At 52.4% G+C, this 11,736-nt stretch overlaps 1 protein-coding gene across 7 annotated transcripts in view; it reads left to right on the plus strand.

The window, feature by feature from the left end:
• Window positions 1-1,230: 1,230 nt before the first annotated feature.
• Window positions 1,231-11,736, plus strand: part of Lrrc8a (leucine rich repeat containing 8 VRAC subunit A) — a 27,570-nt gene continuing 17,064 nt past the window's right edge. The window contains exons 1-3 of one of the 7 annotated variants that reach the window (XM_029536424.1): window positions 1,603-1,903; window positions 2,644-2,666; window positions 4,062-4,170. The gene's annotated coding sequence lies outside the window, so the exon portion shown is untranslated. The other 6 variants (XM_029536421.1, XM_029536423.1, XM_029536427.1 and 3 more) reach the window with 6 other exon arrangements.

Consider the following 11,736-nt stretch of genomic DNA (forward strand, 5'->3'; position numbering starts at 1 on the left):
ATCTGTACGGCACGTGTATCTAATTAGTCAGCTGGTGCACACACCACTGATGCCCAAATCCACAAAAACACTGCTCCTCATTGCTGTCTGCCCTGCCTTTCTTCTTCACGTAAGCTACAGGGAGTCGTCCCATACTGGAGTGCAGGAAACTTTGTTTTCATAGCTGAACAATTTCCCAACCTAAGGATTACTACAGTTAGCCTGGGAATTATGAGGACCCGGGAAGATTAACACAGACAGAGCTAGCGGCTGAAGCCCTGGAGGCGTGGTTCTGAAGATGTGGTGTTACTCAGATGTGTGTGAGCTCAGCTCAGCTCAGAAATCGCTGCTAACCATAGGCTGGAGCTTTCCCGATGGAAAATCCCCCTCACTCACTGTGCCAACCCTCTATCTCCTGCCAGAAGCCGGGGAACCCGACAAAGAGATCCCCACCAGAAGCCCTTGCTTACAAAAGTCGGGGCAAAATACTGGATAAAGCAGATACTTAGTTCCAAAGTGACCACTGGACTCAGGACACACCTACGGGATCCCCAAACTCCAACACCTTCCCAAGCCCGGCACTACCCCTCTCCCCTCTCCTACAAAAAGTTCCTAACCCAGTCCAGTCCGGCGACTTCAAAGTCCTCCTAGTGTGAGACAGTGGACTCGCCCGGGAGCGGCTAATCCCCAAATAAACTTTTAAATTCAGTTCAACAGTATTCATTGCAGCGGCGGCGGAGAAGCCATTTAGTTAACTCGGAATTATGCGGCTTTTCAGGGGCAACCGTCGCAAGCCGGACGTGTCGGGTCGCGCATCGGTTATCAGCAGGGCAGTTACATAGGCGGGCACCTGCAGCGTTCGGGCAGCTAGTCGGCTAACGAGCAGCACTAAAGGTATGAGGACGCTGGCCCAAGGGCGATCGGAACCCGAACAAAGGAGGTGAGCGGACGCTGGCGACGGCTTGGGTCACTTGGCCGCTCTTGCCGGAGTAACGCATCCCTTAACTTGCAGGGATCCCTGTCCCTTTAAGGGGGCTTAGCTCGGCCCCGTTACTTCCGCCCCGAAGTGGCTTGGCGCAGGCGCGTGGCAGGGAGTAGGGCGAAGCGGCCTCAAGCTTTTCCCCTTCGCAGAGATGGCGGCGGCCGGGAGGCCGCGGGTGCGTCCGGCCGTGACGTCACTTCCGGGGCGGGGGAGGCAGAGTGGTGCAGTGAGGGACAAACAAAAGGAGGCGCTGGCGGAGCGCGGCGGCCGGCGGCCGGACTGGGAGGCGGAGGGCCGGGACTGCCTGCCGGGCGGCTGCGAGCGGCGAGCCCAGGTGAGCGGGTCGGGCGGGGGACGGGACGCGCGCTGTCACCGCACGGGACGCGCTGGGACGCGCACTCCGCCCCCTCGAGTTCTGCGGGGCTCTCGCTGCCCGGGGGCGCCGGCCACCCTGGCCCCGCGCTGGGCTTCGCTCCGCCCTGCCTCCCGCGGGCGCCGGCTCCGGTCTCCACCCTCCGGGCCGTGCGGCGGCGCGCGAGCCCCCTCCCGGGCACCCTGTTCCCCGCGCGCCTCTCACCCGAGCTTCCGCCGCCGTCCCCGGGCCGCCCTTGCCGCGCAGGTCCCCGCAGATCCGCGCCCCTCGGCGCACGCGTCCCCTTCCCAGAGGTTCCACCCGGGGGTTCTCTTGACAGCTCCCCCACCAGCTCCTACAGTTGTTGGCCGTGGGCTTCCCGGCGCCGGCTTCTTTCCTTAGACCACTCCCTCTTCCTGATCTCCCGGACTGTCCCCTGCGATGGGGACGGGAGCACAGGCTTTTGGGACCTCAAGCTGGGGCTCCCTGAACGACCGACTCCTGATATGAGAGTCTGTTTGGTTCTGTCCCTGATTTGTGCATCTCTTGGGCAGGAGTGACAAGTACAGGAGGTTGTTGGTGAGCTGGAGGTCAGCAAAGACGATCCCAAGCTGAAGGGACAGCAGAGAGTATGGATGACAGTGGCAGGGGGTGGGGACTTGTTTTTTGAGACAGGGTCTCAACTATGTAGCCTTGACTGTCCTCAAACTCTCTGTAAGCCAGGCTGGCTGGCCTTGAGCTCATGGAGATTCAGCTGCCTGGTTTCTGAATGCTGGGTAGAGACGTGGGCCTCTAACCTCTCTCAGTTTGAGACCTGGGGTTCTTGAACGGCCATGCGCTGGACTGGAGTGAGTCAAGATGGGCTGGTTCTGCTTGATACAGTTGCTGTCTTGTTTTGGAAGAACACACTGAGTGAGCATTAGCTTTTTCTTGATGGCAGCTGGGCTGACATAGTGGTAGTTCTAGGACAGCCACTCTGGTATGTTCTCCTCTTCCACTGCCCCAACTAGGACAGGGACAGCTTTAAGGATGAGGTGTGGAGGGGAGAGAGCATGTGTGAGGATGGGGACACTTGTGTGCTGAATTTTGGAGACAGAAATGAGTAGCCAGAGGCTACAAAGTCTTTTCCTGCCTTGCAAGTGTGTCAGTGGTCCCTTTAACTCTGCCATCTATGTTATGCCCTCTGGAATAGACACACTGGCCAACAGACAGTGCAGGAAGAATAAGTTGACCACTGAGGGTAGGAGAGGGGGTGTATCGGGAGGCTTGGGCGGTGCCGGTGGGCCGTTCACACTGCTGTTTCCTTAATGAAGGTCGGCCTCTCCTCCAGCTGTCATGGGCAGGCAAGGGCAGGTGAGCAGTGCCGGAGGACAGCTTCCTGGAGCCTTCCTGGGCTCTGAAGCCCCACTTTGTTTGGGGGATGGTGTACAGAGCAGGGACCAGAGAAACAGTTGACACAACCTCCCACCCCCAGGAGTCAGCCTCACACTTCTGTTCTCCATACCCAAGGCACATTTGCTAGAATGGCGTTTCCTTGCAAATCTGAATGGCTTTTGTGGAGGGCATGGGCTTCTGAGGGTCATCCTAATGGGGCAGAATCCCCGCTTGCTGCCTGAAACCAGCCCGTCCCCAGGTCACTGTCCTGAGACTGTAGGTTTTCCAGGCTTTTACAGAGACATTGAAGGGCAGGCTGACCAGCAAAGACCTCCTGGTAACTCAGGAGGAATAAATGCAGCCATTAAATAAATATAGACCACAGTGGTCCTGAAGCAGCCCAGAGGAGGGAGTCTTGGTTATTGAGCAGGCTATCCAGAGTACATGTCCTTCAAGAAGGGACTAGGAGAGTCAGTGAGTCCAGAGTCCTACTTCAGTCATGGGCGTGAAGTGGGCAAGTGACCGTTCAGCATCAGCAGTGTTCCAGTCCTGTCTGAGACAGAGGGTGGGGCAGAGGTGGACAGGATGGCCTCTGGTGCTTTGCTGCATGATCACATATAGCCTGCCTGTCTTGTCTTCCTGTGGCTTGGGGAACTGAGTTTGGCCTCCATCCTTTACCAGAGCCGACATCTCCACAAGTGTGACAGCTGCTTCCCAACCCCTCCTAGACCCTCCACCTCCCAGGTCCTGCTGTCTGCTGCTTCCTTCCTGGTTAACTACTGCTATAGTGCTCTAACTCCCTCATAGTTGGGCCACACTCCCATCTCGGGCTATTGTTGCTGTCTTCCAAGTCTGGAGTGGTGCCCACACTTCTCTCACACAATCACCTTATCTTTGGTAAGCAGTGCAGAGCATGGTGTCTGTCAGTAGTTGAGCACTCGCTCACTGTGGAGAGTATGCCCTTATGTTTCAGAGAAAGTCCTTGTCTGGCCTGGCTCAGCCCTTGTCATTCCTCTCTGGCCATCTCCCATATCCAGGACTAGCTGTGACCAAGAGTAGCTTGCAGCATCTTGCCTGCCTCGTCTCCCCCAGCCTGTGCTGTGCCTCCTTCCTGCCTGGATCCTTCTACTCCTCACACCCAGGGGTCACCAGATACCTGTTCTAAGAAACTGTACTAACCCCTTTGGTCTGGCTCTAGGGCTAAGCCCAAGCCCCTAGCAGAGCCTTGCCTCCAGATTGAAAAAGCTGCCTTGGGGACTCTTTGGGGAACTAGGATCTGTGGAACAGGCTCCCTAAAAAAACCTCTGTGAACAATATAAGTATCTTTGAGAGCCACAAACGTGCCTATTGATTGTAGCTCTCCCTTTTTCATAGGGCAGCAGCAGCGTCCATGGAGCAAAAGGAATGTCAGGACCCTGTGCATCCAGACAGGGACCAGCCTCAGCACCAACAGCCAACACAAAGATAACAGAGCCATCTCAGGGTAAGCTCTCTCCAGACTGTCTGTACTGCCTCTCCCAGGCAGATAGCATGAGCACACCTCCATTTTCATAGTCCTTTGATCTGCATAGGACCCAGGGCATCGGAGTGGTGCCTGCTCCCTCTGCTTTGGTGTTTTGGGTTCGATTTTAGTAGTGAAGGTTGAGCCCAGAGCCTCACAGGTGTTAGACAAGCATTCTACCTTCAAATTACTTCCCAAAACTCAGTGTGTATCTGAGGTTGGCCTTGAACTCCTGATCTTCCTGCTTCAATCTCCCAGTCCTGGGATTGTAGGCACACACCACCATTCTGGGGCAATGCTGGGGCCTCTTGCATCCTTCAGGAAAAGCTGAGACAGAGATGGAGGTTGGGAGACTGAGGCAAGAGCAGAGGACCAGACCCAGACAGTTACAGGAGCTGGGTTCAGTCCGTAGCCTCGGCTTCCTCCGTGGTGGGTTGAGCGTGTCGCTTCCCCTTGTATGTGGGTCAGCACTGGGCAAACGGTCCTGCCACCCTTTCTCAGCGTGTTCTGTAGATTGCACCGCAGGGTCGGCATGGCCGGCACTAGGCAGAGCGTGCTTTCTGAGGCGCTGCCTGCTGCCTTCTCCATACCAGGTTCTGAAGGGAGGGATGGCGACCCTCACCACCACCCGTTCCTCCCTGCAGATCTCATTGGTGCGCATAGCTAGACGTGCTGCTGCCGCCTGTGACACATTTCCCAAGAGGCGTTCCCTTGGTCACTGAAGTTAGGGACTCGTCAGAGCCTTGGAAGCGTGTTCCTCAGCATGATGCGTGGGAGCAGCCTTCACACTGGCGTGGTCCCATGCAGCTCTCTTGGAGCTCGGAACCTTTATACTCTATATAGTCTGCCTTTTGAGGCAAGGTCTCTTGTAGCTGGGGCTATTACTTTCAGGACCTATGTAGCGGCTGCCTACTCCTGGGCTAGTCTCAAACAACTACTGCTGCTTCTGTTACTGCTATGACTTCTTTTTCCTTCTCCTCTTCCTCCACCGTCTTCTCTAGTATTTTTTTTTTAATTATTTATTTTTATTTTATGTACATTGGTGATTTGACTGCATGCGTGTCTGTGTGAGGATGTCAGATCCCCTAGAACAGGAGTTACAGACAGACAGTTGTGAACTGCCATGTGGTTGCTGGGTATTGAACCCCAGGTCCTCTGGAAAAGCAGTCAGTTCTCTTAACTACGGAGCCATCGCTTCAGCCCCTCCTCTCTAGTTTTATTTCATTATGTATATGAATGACGAATGTTTTGCCTGCGTGTGTGTCTGTACACCATGGTGGTGCCTGGTATCCTTGAATGTCAGAAGATAGCTTTAGACTCCCTTGAACTGGAGTTAGAGACAATTGTAAGCTGTTGGGAATTGAACCTGGGTCCTCTCCAAGAGCAATAAATGCTTCTAACTCCTGAGCCATCTCTTCAGCCCTGGTTTCAAACTTGTGATCCTTTTACCTCAGCCTCTAGAGGGCTAGAAGTACAGATCTGCCCCTTCATATTGTTTAGAGTTTAACATCAGAGAAAAGGTAAAGTCCTGACCCATCTTCTCTCTGACGCCTACTGCATGAAAGTCAGGTCATTTTGGGGGCTCCCTGCTTTTGTTTGTTTGTTTTTTGTTTTTTGAGACAGGGTTTCTCTGTGTATCCCTGGCTGTCCTGGAACTCACTCTTAGATCAGGCTGGCCTCGAACTCAGAAATCCACCTGCCTCTGCCTCCCAGGTGCTAGGACTAAAGGCATGTGCCACCACTGCCTGGGGCCGGACTATGTGCTTTTTAGTGCTCTTGTTTCTTGGAAGGGCAGCCAGTGTCTAGAGCTCTTACCCAGGACTGTCTCAGACGGGCTGCTGAGGCTGGCAGACAGAACAGAAGGCACATTCCTGCTGCAGCACCCCCGGGGCCCTGCTGGGCCTTTCTGACTGTGTGGGGCATTGACATCAGAGAGGGAGGTGGAAAACGCCTGGTGTGTGGTGCTGTCATACTCTTTTGTTTATGGGAACAAGGTCAGCAGTGACTGCCCTGCCCTGTGGGAGCTTCCTGTTGGTTGTTGAGGAACTCTGTCCCTGGGGAGAGTAGGCTTGAGCTGAAGCTTGCCTTTCTGGGCAGTGGAGAACAGGAAACCAGAGGAAGTGCCTGTGTGAGATGGGAATTCCTTCTCTGCTTGTAAACAGTAGAGAGTCCATCATGCTGGCTTGAGGTGTGAACCTGCCAACTTCGGCCTCTGCTGTCTGCTTGAGCTGGGGCCCAGGTGCAGCTCAGGGAGAATTGTAACATTTGAGTGGAATTGGATTGCTGTATATGCCTGAGTCTGTCCTGTAATTGTTTGTCCTTACAGTACCTCCAGGTTAGTTTTGTATTGGTTGCAGAGAGTTTCAGACAGAAATCCCATGGGTTGGTTGAAGATGAGGAAAAGGGCTTCCCAGTTGTTTGAGTCTACAGAGCCACTGATAGGCACATTTAAATATCAGCAGGTTTTTAAAGATTTATTTATTTAGTTTATATATATATATGGGTACACTGTAGCTGTCTTCAGTTACAGCAGAAGAGGGCATCGGATCCCATTACAGATGGTTGTGAGCCACCACGTGGTTGCTGGGAATTGAACTCAGGACCGCTGGAAGTCAGTGAAGGTTCTTAACCACCGAGCTATCCCTCTAGCCCCATATCAGCATTTTTTAAAAAATGGGATCTCATACAGCCCAGGCTGCCCTTAAACTCCTGCTGCTCCTGCTTCTACCTCCCAAGTTCTGGGTTTGCGGGTGAGCACCTCCATGCCCAGCATCAACAGGGGTTTTCTTTTTTTTTTTTTTTTTTTTTTTAAAGATTTATTTATTTATTATATGTAAGTACACTGTAGCTGTCTTCAGACACTCCAGAAGAGGGAGTCNTGAGCCACCATGTGGTTGCTGGGATTTGAACTCCGGACCTTCGGAAGAGCAGTCGGGTGCTCTTACCCACTGAGCCATCTCACCAGCCCCAACAGGGGTTTTCTAGTGAGGCATGCCAAGCATGGAGTGGTGTCTGGCAGGACCTGCATTGTTGCTGAGCTCCTGGTGCCCACTTGACTGCATGGCTCTCCTAGGCTCTCCCCAGCCATCACTCCATTTTCTCCTTGGCCCTTCCCTTGCAGTCTCCCTGCTTCTCAGAGATAAGAGCTGGCCCTTGAGTAGCTGATGGCTCGAGCCCTCCTCCTTCCCTCCTTCCAACACCCTATCCTCTGTGAACATCCTTGGTGCTAAGAAGCCCTTGGGTCACTTCATTCACTTCCACCCCAGCCATGTATGTGGTGTCTTTGCCATCAGATAGACAGAGACCAAGGCTTAGAAGATGCGGTCGGTCACTTGCCTCAGGTTGTAAGTGGCAGCACACACCAGGCCTGAAACCGAGGCAAGTGCCTTGGTGACCCATGCTCCGTCTATTCCACTCTCTCAGCTCTTCTCTTTCTCTTTACTTTGAGGACGCTTTCAGAGTATTTATAATACGGTACCCACTGACCCTGGCCCCAGACCCGAAGTCAGTCCTGAAGGACTGGGCCCAGGAGTCTGCATGTGGCAGAAGCTCCCTATGTGGTCAAGTTGTTGTTCTGCACACTAGGGACACTGACCAGAAAGCCACTCTTGGCTCCAGCCAGCCTTTAGTGAATGAAGACATCAGGGAGTAGAATGGCGCTTCCTCCAGAGCCAGGGTGGGTTTTGTTTGTTTGTTTGTCTGTCTGTCTCTGTCTCTCTCTGTGTGTCTGTTTGCCTATTTCTGTGTGTGTGTGTGTGTGTCTGTCTGTCTGTCTGTTTGTCTATCTGTCTGTCTTTACTTTGTGTGTGTATGTGTCTGTCTTTGCTTTGTCTTTCTATGTGTGTGTATATATGTGTTTCTGTCTGTCTGTCTTTGCTTTGTGTGTGTATTTGTCTGTCTGCTTTGTGTGTGTGTGTGTGTCTGTCTGTCTGTCTTTGTGTGTGTGTGTGTGTGTGTGTGTGTGTGTGTCTGTGTCTGTGTCTGTGTCTGTGTCTGTGTCTGTGTGTCTGTGTGATGGGCTTTACCTTCTCTGGTGAAAGATTGATGGAGCTGAGGCTCTGGAAGGCTGTGACCCCACTGCGGATGTCCTGAGCTCTCCTGGTAAGTTTTTTTTCTGTCTCTTGAGGGCTTGAAATCTCAAAATTAAATTGCTTGCTGCATCACAGCTTCACATTCTCTCTAGAGTAAAAGTGGCTATAAAATTCCATGGTTTCACATGTGACCCCATCTCTGAGGCGCATCTGCCAAACCTGTGCCCTCTCTGACACTCAGATGACAAATATGTGCCCAGCAGCTCAGGTGGCATGGCAGAATCCTGGCCTTGGGTACCTTGCATTCCCCAGCTGGCTCCTTGGGTTCTGATTTGGGGAGTGGATAGGCAGCTTGCCTTTAGCTGGGTCCCCTTGCCTGCTTGTCCAGGCCAGTACCTATTCCCCTGGTCCCACAGCAAATGTGTCTGCAGCCTGTCCAGGGTGCTTACACGTACATTTCTTAACCAATCTCAGACGACACAGCAGATGGTCATAGCAGGTCATGACCAGTCTTCAAGGCTACTTTGTTCCCAGGGATGCAGACCCAAAATTGGGCTCCAGTTTCCTTAACCCCTGGAATGCTAGAGGCTCCTGAGTATGACCTGCTCACAAAGTCCTCATTTCTATTCACGCCTCATCCTAAGAAGTATCTTGAAAGGCCTGTGGAGGCAGCAAGGCTGAGGAGACAGACCTGTTGTCTTAGGAACCGCTTGGCACAGTAGCAAGTTGGATCTAGGTCTGTTGTGTCCCCAGGTCCTGTAACATCAAGTCAGTTCACCTCTCTCATCAAGTCAGAAGACCTCAAGCTCTTCATATTGTAAGGGACTTTGAGCCCTCCTGTTGTGAGAGCAGCAGCTGCCTGGAGTCCAGGCTGCTTTGGAGCTGGACAGGAGGAGTTCATGAGTTTGCAAAGGCAGCCCGAGCAACATCTCCAACAACTCCTAATAATAACTGTAGTAAACAGTTTTACTGCATAGAAATGCTCCAAAAGCTTTTTGGGGACCACTTCATTTTGGGGACCCCCTGCAACCCTCCAAAGAAACAAATATTACAGCTATTTTACAGATGAGATGGAATTCTTTTCCTAAGTGACTCACTGGTGAGGCTGGGAGCCGTCAAGTGGTTTGCCATGATGTTGGAAGCCAAGGGGCAAGCAGAGCTGGACACATAGCAAGGGCAGTGGCTGGGTCTAAGCTGTAACAGCTAAGCTGTATACTGGATTCCAGTGGCCAGTGGGGGTAGTCCAGGAGGTGGCCCTTGCCTGTCACCCTTTACCAGAACACAGCCACACCCCTATGTGTTTGTAGAGGACCGACCTGTTTGGGAAGCCCTGCCCTAGTGCCAAAGCAGTTCAATACTTTAACCCTCCTGCTCCAGCCTGCCATCTCCCCTAGGCTGTGTCTCAGGAGGTGAGGGAGTGCCCTCCTGTGCAGGGTAAGTCCCAAGCCCACAGTCTCTTACTCATTCCAGCTGGGCTTAGGAGTGTGGCCAGGATAGGGGGCTGGCTACCACATGAGGGTGAGACCTCCCACCTCCTGGCCTAGTACATGAGGAAGCATAAATCCTAGGACACAGTCATAGTGACCTGACCACTCGGTCTCACTGGGCCTCTAATGGCCAGCCTTTCCCTTCCCCAGGAGCATTTTAGAGGGACAGCTTTCCTCTGCCTGCAGGGAAGTTTCCCCTTAGGTTCTGTTTGTGCTTCAACAAAAGGCTCTTGTGCTCTGTATGCTCTGCGGCTTACAGGGCCTGTAGCCCAGGTGCAGGAGCTGCCTGAGTCTCTGGGCATGCATGCTTTGGTGGTCTCTCTCCAGATAGTAGGGGCAGCATGTAATCTCTCTGGGCACGTGCGTGTGCGTGTGCGTGTGCGTGTGCGTGTGTGTGTGTGTTTAGGACGTATCAACAGGGGCTCAGTGGTTAAGAGCACTGACTGCTCTTCCTGAGGTCTTCAGTTCAATTCCCAGCAGCCACATGGTGATTCACAGCCATCTGTAATAGGATCTGATGCCCTCTTCTGGGGTGTCTGAGGATAGCTATAGTATACTCATATAAATATAATGAATAAATATTAATAAACAAAAAAAAAGTATCAACAGGAAATTAGGAGCAGTGCACACTGCTGTAGTTCTAGTCGCTCAGCTAGCTGAGGCTAGCTAGAGGATCGTCCATATCAGGGCTTCAGGGCAACCTGAGCAACATAGACTTCTCCTGAGGAAAGAGAAGAGGTGTAAGAGGGGAGGGGCGAGGAAAGGAGGAGGAAGGAAGGGAAAGGGAGGCCCTGAACAGTGACCTTTCCTGAACCCCGGAAGCAGAAAGGTACTCTAACCTCCTACACAGGAACAACAGGACTATGGGATGGCACATTGGGTCCTGGGCCATGCTAGGTTTCAAACAGGTGTAGCACCTGTCTTCAGCTCCTGCGGTGGCACTCTGAACAGCCACCGTCCCACCTTATGGTTGAGATAACAACTGAATGGCACTTGCTCCCCAAGCTCTTCCCGCCATGTGTGTACCCCTTAGATTAGAGTTACTGTGGCTGGGGTGTGTTACAGGGTGGGGGAGCACAGGCTGACCTTTCCTCACAGAGTAGCATCTCATCCTTGGTGGCTCAGTTACAGTCCCCAGCAGTCATACAAGGCTGAAGGCTTTTTCTTATGTGTGTTTCCTATTTAAAAGCACATGATACGTAAATCACAAGATATAGAAGAGACAACCCCATGACCTTACCTACCCTCTGACTTAATCTCGTGGAGTTTATGTGCGTTTCCATACATGCAGTAATGAGGGGGTTTGTTTCATTTTGTTTTGTTTTTAAACTGCTGGACTGTTTTCAGATAAGAACAGGTTTGTGATAGGTTACCACAGGTCATGTGATCAGTCTTAACGCCATGGTGCGGTTGTTCCCAACCTTCTCAGTGTGGCCATCCTTTAATACAGGTGTGGTGACCCCCATCATACAATGACTTTGTTGCTGCTTCATAACTGTGGTTTTGCTATTGTTACGAATTATAATGTAAATACCTGATGATATCTGATGTTTGACTGATGTAAACGGGTCTTTCAATGTCAAGGGGTTTCGAGCCTCAGGCTGAGATCATTGTTGTCGCGATAACGTTTAGATGGCAGTGGACAAGGTGGGCCAGTGAGGGAAGGTACCACTAAGCCTGACAACGGAACTCATTCCTCAGTTGCAGCTTGGTGGAAGGAGAGCGCTGACTCTCCCTCAAGTTGTTCTCTGACCTGCACTTGCTCTGTGGTGTGTGTTCCCACATATGTACAGGCACACGCACACATTGAGTAAGGGGAGTAGCTCACTACAGCTAGAGAGATTGGGCAGCTCACTCCTGAGTCTTCTAGCTACAGAGAGGTTTTGGTTTGGGGGTTTTGTTGTTGTTGTTTTCTTTTTTGTTTTTTTGAGACAGGGGGTTTCTCTGTGTAGCCCTGACTGTCCTGGAACTCACTCTGTAGACCAGGCTGGCCTCAAACTCAGAAATCTGCCTGCCTCTGCCTCCCGAGT

The sequence above is a fragment of the Mus pahari genome, chromosome 3 (assembly GCF_900095145.1).
Source record: "Mus pahari chromosome 3, PAHARI_EIJ_v1.1, whole genome shotgun sequence".
Taxonomy (NCBI): domain Eukaryota; kingdom Metazoa; phylum Chordata; class Mammalia; order Rodentia; family Muridae; genus Mus; species Mus pahari.